The sequence below is a fragment of the Urocampus carinirostris genome, chromosome 15 (genome assembly GCF_059441175.1).
Source record: "Urocampus carinirostris isolate Australia breed hairy pipefish chromosome 15, RoL_Ucar_1.0, whole genome shotgun sequence".
Lineage (NCBI taxonomy): Eukaryota > Metazoa > Chordata > Actinopteri > Syngnathiformes > Syngnathidae > Urocampus > Urocampus carinirostris.
The window spans coordinates 9,023,289-9,038,099 of NC_142363.1; the positions used below are offsets into that span (position 1 = coordinate 9,023,289).

The 14,811-nt window shown below is 39.8% G+C and overlaps 1 protein-coding gene across 1 annotated transcript in view; it reads right to left on the bottom strand.

Moving 5' to 3' along the window:
• LOC148351478 (neurexin-3a-like) overlaps nt 1–14,541 on the bottom strand; it is a 37,584-nt gene extending 23,043 nt beyond the window's left edge. The window contains exon 1 of the mRNA XM_088354953.1: nt 14,356–14,541. The gene's annotated coding sequence lies outside the window, so the exon portion shown is untranslated. The remainder of the gene's footprint in view (nt 1–14,355) is intronic.
• Nucleotides 14,542–14,811: the final 270 nt, after the last annotated feature.

Sequence of the window (14,811 nt, forward strand, 5' to 3'; positions counted from 1 at the left end):
GGGATATGGTAGTACCGTATTTTCCGCACTATAAGGCGCACCTAAAAGTCTTAATTTTTTTCAAAAGCTGACCATGCGCCTTATAACACAGTGCGCCTTATATATGGCTCAACATTAAATCACAAGGTCTCGCAACTTACGCAACAGCCGCCAACTCGATTTTCCCCCTAACGTGGAGTAGTCCGCGGTGTATGCTGGGATTTATATACCGGCGTTTCATTGGCTAACCAATGTGTCAATCATCATTTGAATCGATCACTATTGGCTAAAGTTATTCAGAGCCTCGGATAGGCTAGAGGGCCGAAACAAACCCTGCAATTGGCCGAAAAAGATGTGTCAATCATCCGTTAAATCGATCGCTATTGGCTGAAGTTATTCGGAGCCTCGGATTGGCTAGAGGGCCAAAACAAACCCTGCAATTGGCCGAAAAAGATGTGTCAATCATCCGTTAAATCGATCGCTATTGGCTGAAGTTAATCAGAGCCTCGGATTGGCTAGATGGCCAAAACAAACCCTGCAATTGGCCGAGTTTAGCAATGGCGTAGCAAGCTTAGCAAGCTTGCTAAAGTACACCATAAAGAAACATGTTTTATTAGTCTGTATTTGCAAATAGATTACTCTCCTGGATTTACTTCACTCACGGTTGTAAGAAGACCATGATTGTGTATCATTATTGAACGTGAGAACTTAGGTGAGTTATGCGGCTTTATATTTTCCCGGTATCTTGTTTTAGAACGATCTTGATGTTGCTGTGATGAGTTGAGTGAATTAAACTCAATTCCAAGTGTTTATTGTTATATGCACAGTAAAGTTGCGAGCGAAAAAGAAAATAGAAACTAAGAAATGTTTGGCATTTCTTGAATCCCAAGACTTTAACCTTCCGAATGATATTTGAAATGATGCATTTGAGTGACATCGTACGGACACCGCATCCGCACGTGTCTACGACACGTATTTGCTTCTTTGCAAGCTTTGGGAATGTTAAGGGGGTAATCAGTTGGACTGAATCATCTGACTGTTTTGTCGACGTTCCCATTGTAGCGCCTTATAATCCGGTGCGCCTTATCTATGGAAGATATAGGACCAAAAACTATTCTTTGGGGGTGCGCCCTATAACCCGGTGCGCCCTATAGTGCGAAAATACGGTAACTCCTATAGAAAACACACAAGAGACCTGTGCCTGGGTTTGAAATCTGAATTTCTTCCAAAGACAAGTTAGAAACTGACATGTCCAATCCTTCTCTCTAATTTGGCAGGTTGGTGTATTATACTACAGAAACACTAAAAAATACTACCACAGTAATACGACAATACAAAATTCCTACAAAGGAAATACAACTACAGAAATACTACAAAAATACTGCTAAAGAACCTCTACAAAATTCCAACTACATAAATACTACAAAAATCCACCCACAGAAATAATATCACACTCCTACACCAGATATACTGTAGTTCAAAATCCTACTATAAATATACCAAAACATTATTACAAAACTGAATCTCAACTGTAGTGCTTCAAACAGGGACCTAATATAATACTTTACTTTTATTTTGAAAATATAATAAATACTACAAAATAACTACAGTAATACTATCATACAGACATGCTACTACAAAATAACACTCAAAATAAGGAGAGAAGGCATAAATGGATTTTGTACTTGCAAGATGAAAAGGTAGAGGTGCCATCAGATAAGAAAGCCCTCCTCTTAGCCCCCTCTTTTTATCAATTCTTTAAGGTTACATTAAACAGACAAGGGCGAAGAGGTATGGATTTCAAAGAACAGCAGCATAATTGGCCGATAGCAACAATGATGTAATAGTCAAAACAACTAACAACAGTGGACAACAGAAAAATAAGGAAATAGCCTGCTAAGAAATCTCCTTAAACGTAAACAAACTGGCTATGGTTTCAAATCTGCCTGACAACCAATGCGCATGCGTGCTCCCAGCATGCTCTTTGTGTCACGGTCCTAGTTCAAAATTCAGACGATGAGGGTTTCTCGCAAGGCAGCGGGGAGGAGGACGGGGCAATCATTCATTCAGCCAGAATGAAAGACATTAGAGCAAAATTCCCTGAAGTCTCAGAAATTGTGGAAAGGAATCAATAGGAAAAAGTGTTGACAAGTCGGGCTATCGCTATTTCTGCCTCGTGCATTTCCGACGGATTAAAAGCAGACGTCAATGGATCAGTTTTTTTATGAATGCGAGGCAAAAACTTAAATGAATATTTTCATTCTTTCCTTTATTCTCTGTTTTTTTACATCATATGCCTCTTGTTTTACGTTGATTGTGCAGTAATCTAATTTTAACATGCAGTTGTTTCATGTTCTGATGCTCTTTTATGATTTATTTCAAAAATGTCATACTTAGATCTGATTAGCTCATTTACATACAAAATGCGTCTCGCAGTTACCAGGTTACAAAGCTGGAAGGGAATCAAATTTTAAATAGAGGTACCACTGTACTACGAAAATCAAAAATACGACTACAGTAATACTTCAAAACTGAATCTCAAATTATGTGCTTAAAACAAGGACCTCATATACTGTATTATTTTTCTTTCATAGTGATTGTTTCAAAACAAATTTGATGAAAATAATTTTAGTAAAAACAAATACTCAAAGAAACATAACACACAAATATCTGTGCATATATTGTAAGGGCATAGGTTTGGTCTTTGCATCAGTGAGGACATAATGTATTTTAGGAATGATCGCATAATATTGGTAGGGACAAAACAATAATTGCTCGATAATGGTGGGGACACGTCCCCTACGCCTATACTAAAACTACACCCTTGGTATACAGCTGTAAAAGTCAAAGGTTGACCAATCGAAAAAGAGTTTTATTGATGCCACTGATATAGGATACTCCCCTTTCCATTTTGACCTCATGCAAAACGTTTGAAGACTTTGAGTGGCATTGTCTCAAATTCATGGTCAAAAAACACATTCTCAGGTAGGATTTCGAACTTTTTCTTTTCCACTGTTTTTTGTTTCATGTCAAATATGCTAATTATTGAAAAATACTGGCACATGGCTGTTATATCCACATCCTTTTGTCTTCAATCCTGTTTTTTTTTTCTTCATGCTAGCTACCCACTTGGAGAACATGTTAGCATAATGATGGCTGATAGGCAGTTTTGGGCACACAAAAAACTAACTAGTTATAGTTACTCAATACTTCTTTTCAAAACTAACTAGTTAGTGACTTAATTACGCTGTAGTAAATGTAAATATTTTCCAGGGAAAATAACTATTACTATTACTCTAAAAAGAAGTGTTGTCAAAGAATTTGAAATTTTCTGAGCAGTATTTGTGTCAGTTGAATAGAGAGGAACAGACAGGTAGTGGTGTTATAAGAACCTTATAATATTCATTGCACTTCGCCAGCAATAGATTTATCATACACTTGAAGTGCAACAAATATAAACAGTACAATATATCAATATATAAAAAAAAACAATCAACAGTAAACCATTTAAAGTCGGTTTAAAAAATTAAATGGGAAAAAAATTGAGAAAAAAAGAAACAAAAGTAAAAATACAATAATAAAAAACAATAAAAATAAATTTTTGTATAAACACATTGATACTGAAAGAATGGTAAACAAAATTAAAATATTTATAAAGCTACAAGAAAACAAAATACAAAAACATTGTAACCTTTTTAATGTTTAAGAAATTTAAAGTGAACAACACAGAGTCCCCCTGAAAAATGCATATTGACTAATCAAAAGAGAAAAAATGGCGTCTCGAGAGGAAACATTCTGTTGATTGGCTAAACGGAATGGATCGTAGATCTCGCTTCATTAATTTCCAAGACGTTTTATGTACGGGGTGCGGAGCATTTCAGGTGGAAGTGTGAGGGACAATTGTGAATGTTGGCCTAGAAAGCACCCCAAAATACTATATTCATAATCGCTATCCAATTATATGGTAGTCCCTGTTTTAAAGGGTTACATGATCGGAACAGAAGTGATGTAAACAACTCGGGAGGGAGCGATAAAAGTGCGCCGGCATCAGTTTTACCCGGCACGCCAATGTTGGTGTTCTGCAGCCAAAGTAACGCACCGCTGTTGATTGTCAGTAACAGTAACGGCGTTGTGAGGAAAAAAAAACAATGAATTGGATAACATAACAGTAGATACATAACGCCATTACTCCCAACCCTGCTGATGGGTCCGGGGACCGTTGTAACACATCCAAAAATGACAGCTTCTGTACTGTGTGTATAGACAAACGTATTGGCAATGAAAAAAAATAAAGAAAAAAAAATGGGTACAATGTTTTGATCGCAAGCAATTTGCCGGTGAATGCTGAACCCCAGGCACTGGCTTATATATTTGCCACAACTGCTTGACTGCTAGACTCTGATTAGAAATGCTGTCCATACAAAAGGATTAATAGGACACAAGCACTTTGTTGTATTTCATGGTCTTCTTGTCAAATATCTTTATTAAACAAAGAGTTCTTCAAATTTTGACTTATCTGATGCTTATTTGTAGTAATGAATCACACTGTTACAACTGTCCTCTAGCAGTGTTACAGTTGTACTTGCTACTGGGTATGGTTGAAACACTGTGTACAGTAGCTCGCTGTTTGAGAGACGATTATGGACCTTTGAAGCTACATAGCATTGATGTCTACTTGTGAATAACAAATGGAAGTACTATGTATAGAGGTTTGAGAGGACGAGCACAAAAGATCATAAAATGGGGAGGGAGAAAGCAAAATGGGTTACAACTGTACCTGGTCTCCCATGTTTATTCATAAACGGAAAAAAAATTGGATAGGTCCCCGGGAGTGTGTAGAGGGGGGTGGGGTCCTGGTTACACGTGTTTGTGCTCGCCTTTTGTTGCAACGTGGGGACCGTCGGGGGTTAAAAGGCTAAACGGAATGGATCATTGTTCTCGCTCAAAAGATCATTTGACCGCCACCGCAGGAACCAGTCCATGCACAAAAGGCGGCAGCAATCCAGATCCTATTAACAAGAACACAAGCACACTAGCGTGTCTTTGTGAACGCACGCGCATGAAAGCAAATAAAGTAAACACACCAGCGGGGCCCTTGTGTTTAAATGGCTGCCACTTGACAGTCATTTTGCAGCAGGTGACTCGCAGTTACAAAATGTCTCCTATGTTTAGACCTTTTCATTTTTTTGTAAACATTGTGACATATCAGATTGGAAGGGCTTCACCCGGAGGCAAAAAATATATATATATTTGCGCTGGTCAGAAGACAGATGAAAACAAAGCTGACGTTGCTGCTCGAAGTCGTCATGTTGTGTGTTTGTGTGCCAAATCGGAAAAAAAGTGTTAGTGATTGTAGATTTAAGTTTTACAGGATCCCAGAAAACACTCCTGATGAAAGAAAAAGAAGAGGGTTGTGGTAAATGCGTTAAAGCGAAAAGACTGGACCGAGGTACTCATCAAAAATGCTCAGGTTTGCCGTGTGCACTTCACATCGGGTAAGAGAAATTAAACAATTAGGATTGTTGCGTTCGAGTCCATGTTACTTATTATATCGGGGGGGTTGTCATGATTACTGATGCAAGGCACCTGAGCCTGCTCCTTTGGCATTAACTGCCTCGGACGCTGATTGGCTGCTTGTCTCTTTTTAATCCCCCGTCTTCCTGTCACCCGTTGTCAGTCCATCTGCGAACCTCAGCTACGCGAGGCAAGTCTTCCGACCCTGACTCTCTCCTGTTCTGATTCCTGTTTGATTCCCGGCTGCGACCCACTTTCTGAACTTGACAACATTTTACCTCCTCCGTCCTGGCCACTGATCTGTTTTTCCCCACTCTCAACACTGCCATTGCTATCCAGAGAAATACCACTTCCGCGTCTGAGTAACCCGCTCCCCACGACCAACAATCTACGGATCGTGTATACTATCCTTTCCCTTCTTCCTAATAAAACTAAGAGAAACGCACGCAAGTGGGTCCTGTTTTCGTTCTGGTCTTGACAGAGGTATCTTTTTTATTGTCTTAGCTTCAGCTAACTTTTAGCGTGTAGCCTAAATACAAACGGTAGCATTATAAACACTACGTGGGTCGAAAATAAAACACGCACGCAATACAAGACATTTATTCGATACATTTTATTATTCATGGATTTATTGTTTTTATTTGGGGGAAAAATCTCCTGATACGGCTTCACGCTTAAAGTTAGCTAAAGCTAAGAAAATAACGAGGTGCTTTGCCAATATATTAAGTAACATGGAGGTCGATAGCAACAGTGATAAACATTTAATCTCTCATACCTGATATGAAGTGTTTGCTGCAAATCTGAATATTTTTCATGAGTGTCTCTGTCCAATCTTTTCGCTTTAATGAATCTACCACAGCTCTCTTGTTTTTCTGTGATTAGGAGTATCTGATGGGATCCTGTAAACCTTCAATTTATGATCACTGATGCTTTTGATCCGATTCTGGCACACAAACACACATGACGACATTTTAAAACCCAACTCACAGAAACAAATGCGTGATTTCTTCAGTGTGTTGACCAGCCCGGAGTATTCTTTAGCCTCCAGCTTCCACTGTGATGTCACGCTTGACGTAGGCTATGAAAGGGTCCATTAAGAAGCACACAAGCAACCTTGCGCAACAGCAAATTAAGCAAAGCCACCAGCGAGGCCCTTGTGTTTAAATGGCCGCCACTTGACAGTCATTTTGCAGCAGGTGACTCGCAGTTACAAAATGTCTCCCATCTATGAACGCCATCTCTTGTTTTCCCGCATCATTCTGCATGGGTGTTTTTGCTGCAGTGAAACGATTTGTTCAGCGCTGACAGTAAACGGGAGGAGGTAAAGTGGAGAGCGAGGGAGGATGTTCCACCTTATCCACTCCCACTCACAAAGCTCATTACCCGCCCAGATGTCAGACATTCTATCCTTTTCTCTCTTGATCACGCTCTAGCACGAACATTTCTGTTAGGCTTTTATGCGGCCAGCATAATGACCAAAACTACTGGTCTACGCGTCAGACCGGTGGTCGGCAACTACCAGGCCGCGGACCGGTCCCAAGTATATTACCATATTCGGGCGATGATTAATCCAACAACAAATAATACTGACCTCATTTCTCATCATACGATGCAACGGGAATCAAACCGAATGTCGTGGTTTGGCGCCTACTGTCCCTCTTCTTCTCTAAGAGATGGCAGCATTACCCCCTTTTCCGGTTCCCTTCACAATTCCTCTTCCCCGGTGCTTCCAATCAGACAATCAGCCACTTGGACCATACATGTTTCAGGCTCCCACCTCACGTTGCTGAATCATTTTGATTCCTGAAGACATTAACTCGCCAAGACGACGAGCTTCTCCCCCCCTTCTTTTTAAATGTACGTACTCCCAAATCTCCCTTTCAAGATTTAAAGTCTCTGCTCTCAGGCATTTTTGTTCAGTTCTCTCCTTGACCCAAGATCTTCCACTCCAGCCATAACTTTGAAGGTAATCCCAAATCTCTCTTTCAAAAATTTCCTCTCAAGTTTCCCTCTTGAGTTTCCCTCTTCAGCTGTCCTGGTTCCACTTCCCCTGATTATTAGTGAAGTCGTTTTTGTTTCTTGAATGAACGCCCTTATTCGGATTTTATCACCTCCCCATTTTACGTCTTTTGAGTCCTGCATTTGGGTCTGTCTTATATTTCGTGACACAGAATGGCCGCGGTCACGACACCGAATCCTAACCACTAGGTCATTAGGATTGTAGATTACATAAGAAAATGCATTCAATTTTATCTCATGATCACACTATTTTGACTCAAGTTGTAAAGGAGCATTATGGGAAAGAGTTGAGACGAAACAATGTTGTACAATGTAATTATCAGGGTTGGGTAGGGTTACTTTAACTTGATTACTTTCAATTACTTTTGGATTACTCCAATACCAAATATGCTAATAAAAGACAAAATAAACTAAATATGAATACAATTACTAAATTTTGTGCAGGCTTGGGGAGTAACAGAATATATGGAATGGCAAAAATGATGTTGGCAAGCTGTTTGGATTTATTTTCTTTTTTTTTCTGTCGCCTTTTCTGTTAGTTTTGCCGGAGATCAAAGAGATCAAAGCCAGGAGAGAAAGCTTACCACGTGTTGTGAGTCATAATTTTATTCATATTTAGTTTCTTTTGTCTTTTATTAGCATATTTGGTATTGGAGTAATCCAAAAGTAATTGAAAGTAATCAAGTTAAAGTAACCCTACCCAACCCTGGTAATTATGATAGTATATCACCATAATTGAGCAATGATTTATCAATCAGTTGCTAATTATCGCTTTCTTGATTTGCTCGATATTGGATTCAATGGGAATCGATCCCGTATTAAGGAGGTGAGCGCGCCGCATCCTAAACTCTAGGCCACTAGGATGGTAAATGCGAAAGGGAAATGCATTCTCATTTCAATGTTTTACACACAATGCCAAGTTGTACAATGTAATGGAGCATTATGGGAAAGATTATTTTGAAACAACATTGTACAATGTGGCACCAAGAGTAAAAATTGTGTGACGAGATAAAATTGAATGTCTTTTCCTATCTCATCTAGATCCCTCTTATTTTAGTGATAGCGCAGATGATTTAGACACATTGGTATTATTATTAATGTTAGTATTATTTGTTAGGGTCTGACATACCCACTAACACCAGAGTGCCCCAACCGGGGTTTGAACTGGGCACAGGTGTGTCCATTTATTACACACCTGTGCCCAATTTCCTGAACCCCTTGAAACAGGAGGCTCGTACGTGGTACCCACTGGCACCAGGGTTCCCCGTGAGGATAGCTAAGTTGCTCACCTGTTTTAAAATAATAATGGTAATAACAAGTTGTTATATTAAAATTACATATCAAACTGGGTGTCCTTTGTGCTAATAAGTAACAAAAAGTAACTCTGAGCTTGAAAAGGTTTATGAAGCCTGCTCTAAAAGGACTTTTTCAACCTCACACGTGGTCTGGTCATTTTGTCGTTTTCACTTCCACCACGCCAGGTCTGTTTTATTTTAATTATGGTTTACTGTCTGGTTATTTTGTTACTGTGTGACTTTCTTCATTGCATTGTCCATTCCCGGTTTTGGTCTGTATTTTGAGGGGTTTTTTTTGCACATTTTGTTAGTTGTTTAGTACTCACATGTTTGGTACTTTGGTCCTGATTTTGTTGATAAATACTATCCTTCTTTTTGCCTCCCCCACATGGGTCCACCATCATTCTACAAAATAATTCAACAATTTTTGTTATTATTATGACTAATTTATTATTAGAAAAAGCCACGAGAACAAAATTAAATATTAAACCAGTCTATGGTACATAAGAGGTTGCTGACCACTACCCGAACACAAACATTTCTATCAAGCTTTTATGCGGACACCATTCTTTTTAATATAGTGTATAATAGCTCTCAGCCTATGACAGGGTCATACATGCAAACATTTTGACATTGAAAAGCATTAAATATCATTACACACTCTTTTTTTACTCGCAAAACACAATGTGTCTTGAGAATATATTTTCATAATTCTTAAATATGCTTGTTTAAAAGCGGAACTTTTACCAGGACAGAAATCCAATGCGATTGTTGGAGCGGTTTATTGTCGTGCTAATACTTCGTCTGGCGGACTAAAATACTAACCTTAAGTCAATATTTGTTTTCCCTGTTGTTTAGATTTGAAAAGGAGGTTTGAAAAAAATGTATACAGAAGTAAGCATTTTAAGGGGGAGCAAAGCAGGAGTCTACCACGTATGGTAAGCAGACCCGTCTCCGGAAATCAGTCTCAAGAGGGTTATATCAAATGCATGGGAGGGGGGGTTGCACAATTATTATCACCCACATAAAACAGGGGTCAGACTTACAGTGGTGGGGGGGGGCTTCAAAAGTCCTTAATAGGGTGACCTGGCACAAGGATTCCTGATGTTTGATACAACAATGAAACAAGATCATCTCAGAAGCCAAATGTAGCCTTCTCCAGGGCTGAATGTGGCCCGCAGGCCTCGACTTTGAAATTGATAGAGTCTGAGTGACAGTAATGTGGTCTCAATAGTGTAAAAGGTGTATAATTAAAAAAAAGAAACAACAGAAAGGACTTTTCACATTAAATGTTGTCTTTAAAAAGAAAAAAAAAAAAATCTTGTTGTAATTAGGAGGTATATTTTTAGTTGTCCGGACAATTATTTTTACAGACCAAAAATAAAAAATAAAAACATTTTTAAAGAAACAGTGTATCATATTTGACCACTAAATTTCGCTGTATGGTGGAGTGCAACTGAAAAACGATTGCTAAAAAAACTCGTGAAAAAAGAGAAAACAGGGAGACTCAAATTGACTCTTTATGTTCTCCTTTTTTGCCCAGCCTCACGTGAACGAAAAAGGAGCACAAAAAAGAAGGAAAATGAGAACAAAAAAGGGGGGAGAAAAAAGGAGATGTCACAGTCAGGTTTGATTTTCTCTTTCTGTCATGATTACTGATGTGACTCACCTGTGCCCGCTGATTTGGCACCAACCGCCACAGGTTCTGATTGGCTCCCTGTCACTATTTGAACTCAGTCCCCTCAATCCCCTGTTGTCAGTCCGTCTGCGAAACTCAGCGTATAGTAGGCAAGCCTTTTTCGACCCTGACTCCCACCTGTCCCGTTTTATTACTCCCTTCTGTCTCCGGCTACGACCTGTTTTAATCCTGACCACGTCTGCTCTCCCGTGCCAGCTTACGATCTCTTTTTGTCCCCGACTACGTCTACTCTCCCGTTCTGGCTTAAGACTTGTTTCCGACCCCGACCGCGCTTTGCTCTCCCAGTCCCGGCTACCGACCGTTTTTTTCCGTCCCTGACACCGCCATCGCTCGCTACGGAAGATCCACTTCCGTGTTCGGATCACAGTCCGAATCCGAGAACGACTTGCTTCCCGCGTCCAGCAAACACCGGATCGTGGGTGCAGCCCTTCCTCTTTCTTTCAATAAAACATGTGGTAAACGTCACGCAATTGGGTCCTGTTTCCGTTCTGGTCCTGACACTTTCTTTCCCTTTCACTTGTCCTCCCCTTATTTGGTCACTCACTTCCTGGCAATAATTTCTAACCCACACCTGATGTCACTCGTCCTGATTACGCTCTAATCTCACCTCTCTCTCTTCACTATTTAAACATTCTGTTTTCTCAGTTTGGTTGCTACGTTGTTGCTTCTTTGGTCACGTTCCAAGCTTTCATGTCACAGCCTTGTTGACATCCTGTGCACCAAACCCTTTCCTCCTTTACTGACCACTAGTACCACGTGCCGAACATTTGGACGGTCGCCTGTGCCAAAGTGAGTTCACTGGATCAAAGACCCCTCGCCTGCCTCTTGGACCACGATTGCTGCTTCTAGTCATCTTAATACTGTTGGCCCAATATCTGACTCCCCGTGTACGGAACTCTGTCCAAATAAAGACATCTATTACTGCAATAATCCGTCTTTCTGCACTGTGCTTCCACGCCTTCCCGAGTGGGTCCTTGACAAAAGAAAGAACAAAGGGAGAAGGAAAAAAGGAAGACAAAAGAGTACAAGAGAAAGAAATAAATATAGAAGAAAAATATAGAAGAGAAAAACATATTGAAAGGAATGGGGAAAATTGGAAAAAATCAAAAACAGGAGAAAGAATAAGAAATAAGAGGAACAAAATAACATAAAGGAAGCGGGGGAAAAAAGCAAAAAAATAAACAAACGTTTTTGGTCTTTTGGCATAGCCATAGCAGCAGCATGGCAGACAATCATATCAGCTTCCCTTATAAGCCTCATTTCATGTCAAATAAATGCAATTTTCTCGACCTTGGGCTGTTAAAAATGCATGTTTATTCCGTTCATGTACTTATGCTTATTGTTTAATTCAACCCGCGGAATTCTTATACAAATAGCCATGATTGGTCTTGGTGATTTTCTAGGAAAATTTAATTCTAACAGACATGAGAAATCATTGACATGAGCAGTGTGTTTGAAACAATATTTTAGTTGTTGACGGTTAAGATTCTAACTCCCACTTTTAATTATTACGACCTCGTAAATACATACAAATTGTAATGGGAATGTATAACATAATTTACCCTTTTAGAATTCCATTTAAGACTAGTAATCAATAACCAAAAAGGAGCTCTCAGGTTGAAAGACGTTGGCAACCCCTGCTTTAGATACTGTCATGTTCTGACATTATTTTCCCAGTCCTTGGGATTAAAACAATATTTTTTATTTAATGTGACATAAATAAGTATTTGTAAAAACAGGCCACGCCTTCTTTGCGTAGTGTCGATCTGCTGCAGCACCCGCCGCGGCATTACATCACCCGTTAGAGAGCACCAAAATGCACAGAAACGGCTACTCTAACCAATACAAATCACGACAACACTCATTGTCGAAATTAAAACACCCAACACACGAAAAAACACAATATTTCGTTTCCGTAACGCGGTTTTGGTACGCCTTTTTTAATTTTACATGTTCTCAACGAACACACATGCGTCTGTATTACATCATGTGCAAAAAACGATCCGGATCATTTCGCAGACTTTTCGAAAAATTCTTATTTTTTAAATGAGAGATGGATCAAAGCGCGCGGAAAGTACTAAACCATGCATAATGTTTGACTTTGCATGCCCTCCGGGGAGAACTGTTACCTTGAGAGCCCTTGGCTTTTTTCCCACTTGATTTGTCAGCGTAGTTAATCCAATATAGAGATGGAGAAAAACGCCCTAATACACCCCTCCCGAAAATCGAAATGATTTTTGTCGCCCTACGTTTTAACACGCCACAAACGCACCTTCGCCATTTCACTGCATGTTCCCAGTAATGCAGCAAACATATTTGATCAAAGTGTGTATTTTTAGCATTGATTGAGGGCAAATGTCCCCACCAATATCGAGGAATTGTTGTTTTTTCCCAACGTTATTATGAGATCGCCTCAAAAACACACATTATGCCAAGACCAAACCCTTGATTACAATAGTTAATTTATACCAATTCTTAGACGTGATCTGACACTCACAAGCACTCTAACACACACTAAACCAAATACTGTTAATAATGAAGGCCACTACAACAGAATACTATCAATACTACAAAACCACGATACCAAGATCAAAGCTACGCCCTTGTTTTATGCAAAACACTGGAAAAAAACGAAATTCACTGCGTTTGCAGTCATAATCCCCCAAAGAAATTCAAGTTCAAGGATAAAAAAACACCTGAGAATATCCCATTGCGGACCACGCCCATTAAATCTTCTGGAAAAATCCTGATATGGAATTCCCTCTGCAAAAAAAAAAAAAACTCGGCCTGCTAATCCGATTTTAAGTGCAGGAGGGAAAAGCCCGACATTTTTCCACACTGGGTGTGAAATGGAGACGAAGAGGCCTCGTGTTTTTATTCTATACAAGTGGACGGCAATTCGGGACCGTTGGTGTTCAGTAAATTGAAGGGGAATTAAAAAAAATCTTGTTTTTTTGCATCTTGGATTTTTTTGCAAAAAAAAAACAAGAAGGAAAATGAGACAAGTGATCAACGATTGGCACAAAATTGCGGTTTGAGAGGCAAATCGTCGAAGCTCGGATTCTGCACGTCATTATAGGAAAGAAAAACGCTTTTTAATTTGTGCGCCTGCACCACACGCGTGCACGTTCTCTTGCACTCGATTTTTTAAAATACAATTTGCGAGGCCCTGTATAAAAAATATACATATACTAACAATCTACGTTGTGCATTATTTCTAAATGAACACATTGCAAAAAGGCGCAAGAATTCGCTCAAACAAAATGAAAAATGGGTGAAAAACGAACGTGGTAGATTTTGCATGACCGTCAAAAACCAGGCACGTATTTTGATGAAGTAAACACAGCAAATAAGACGCTAGTAGGTCAGTCTGTGCGCGTGCATGAGAAGAAGGCGTGTTTGAAATGCGCAAAGGGGTTATGCGCCTGCCGTTTTGCGCTTTTTTTTAAATTTCGGAACCTGACCAGGAGACACCGGACACCGTCTGTGCACTCATTTATATTTAATTATTAGAAACGAATACAAATAAAAAATAAGAAAGAAATGAGATGGTCGTTGGGGTAGGAATAGAAATAAAAGAAATGTATTTTTTTTCTCCTGGTGTTGTGTATTTTTTTGAAAGCTAAATTCGAAGTAAAACGTTCCGAAATGATCCTAGATGTCGTCCAGTAGGGAATAAAGAGGAGTGAAATTGGAGCTGTCGCCACAGTGTTCAAACCTTAAGGCCAACAAGCCTCCTCAAACTAAAATGATCTATTTTGACCTATTTTAAGTCTATTAAAGGGCATCTTTCTCCCTCTTGAGAAATGAAAAACAGCAATCAAACAAAATAAACGTGACAATTCTGACCTCCGTCAATTGGAGCACAAACAGCATCCGAACGATAAATCCGGTTTTAGGTCCCCAGAGAGGTGGAGTAGGCAACTTGAGGGAAATCCTGAAGATTTTTGGGGTGGTGTCCACCAGGCAGACCGTGTGAAGGCTACCTGTCACGTATGCGTCGACCTCGGTACGGCAGCGTCCGCGCGAACGGGTTTGTCGCTACTCTGTAGTGATGTGTCGTTCGGGAACCTACCGGCTCTATCAACCGACTCCTGGAAGTGGGCAACATTAGACAGCTCCCCCCAAAAGCTGGATCCCTTCGAGGCTTATTTTCCTCTTGTGATTGGTCGATTTACTTTTTTTTTTCTGGGATTCTGTATGACTCAAATATGACAAGGAACGACTAAGACGAACAAATAAAAAGTGTCTGGTTTGTGGAGGTGGACCCAAATGCAGGGAAGCTGGTATGGAGGCAGGTGTGCT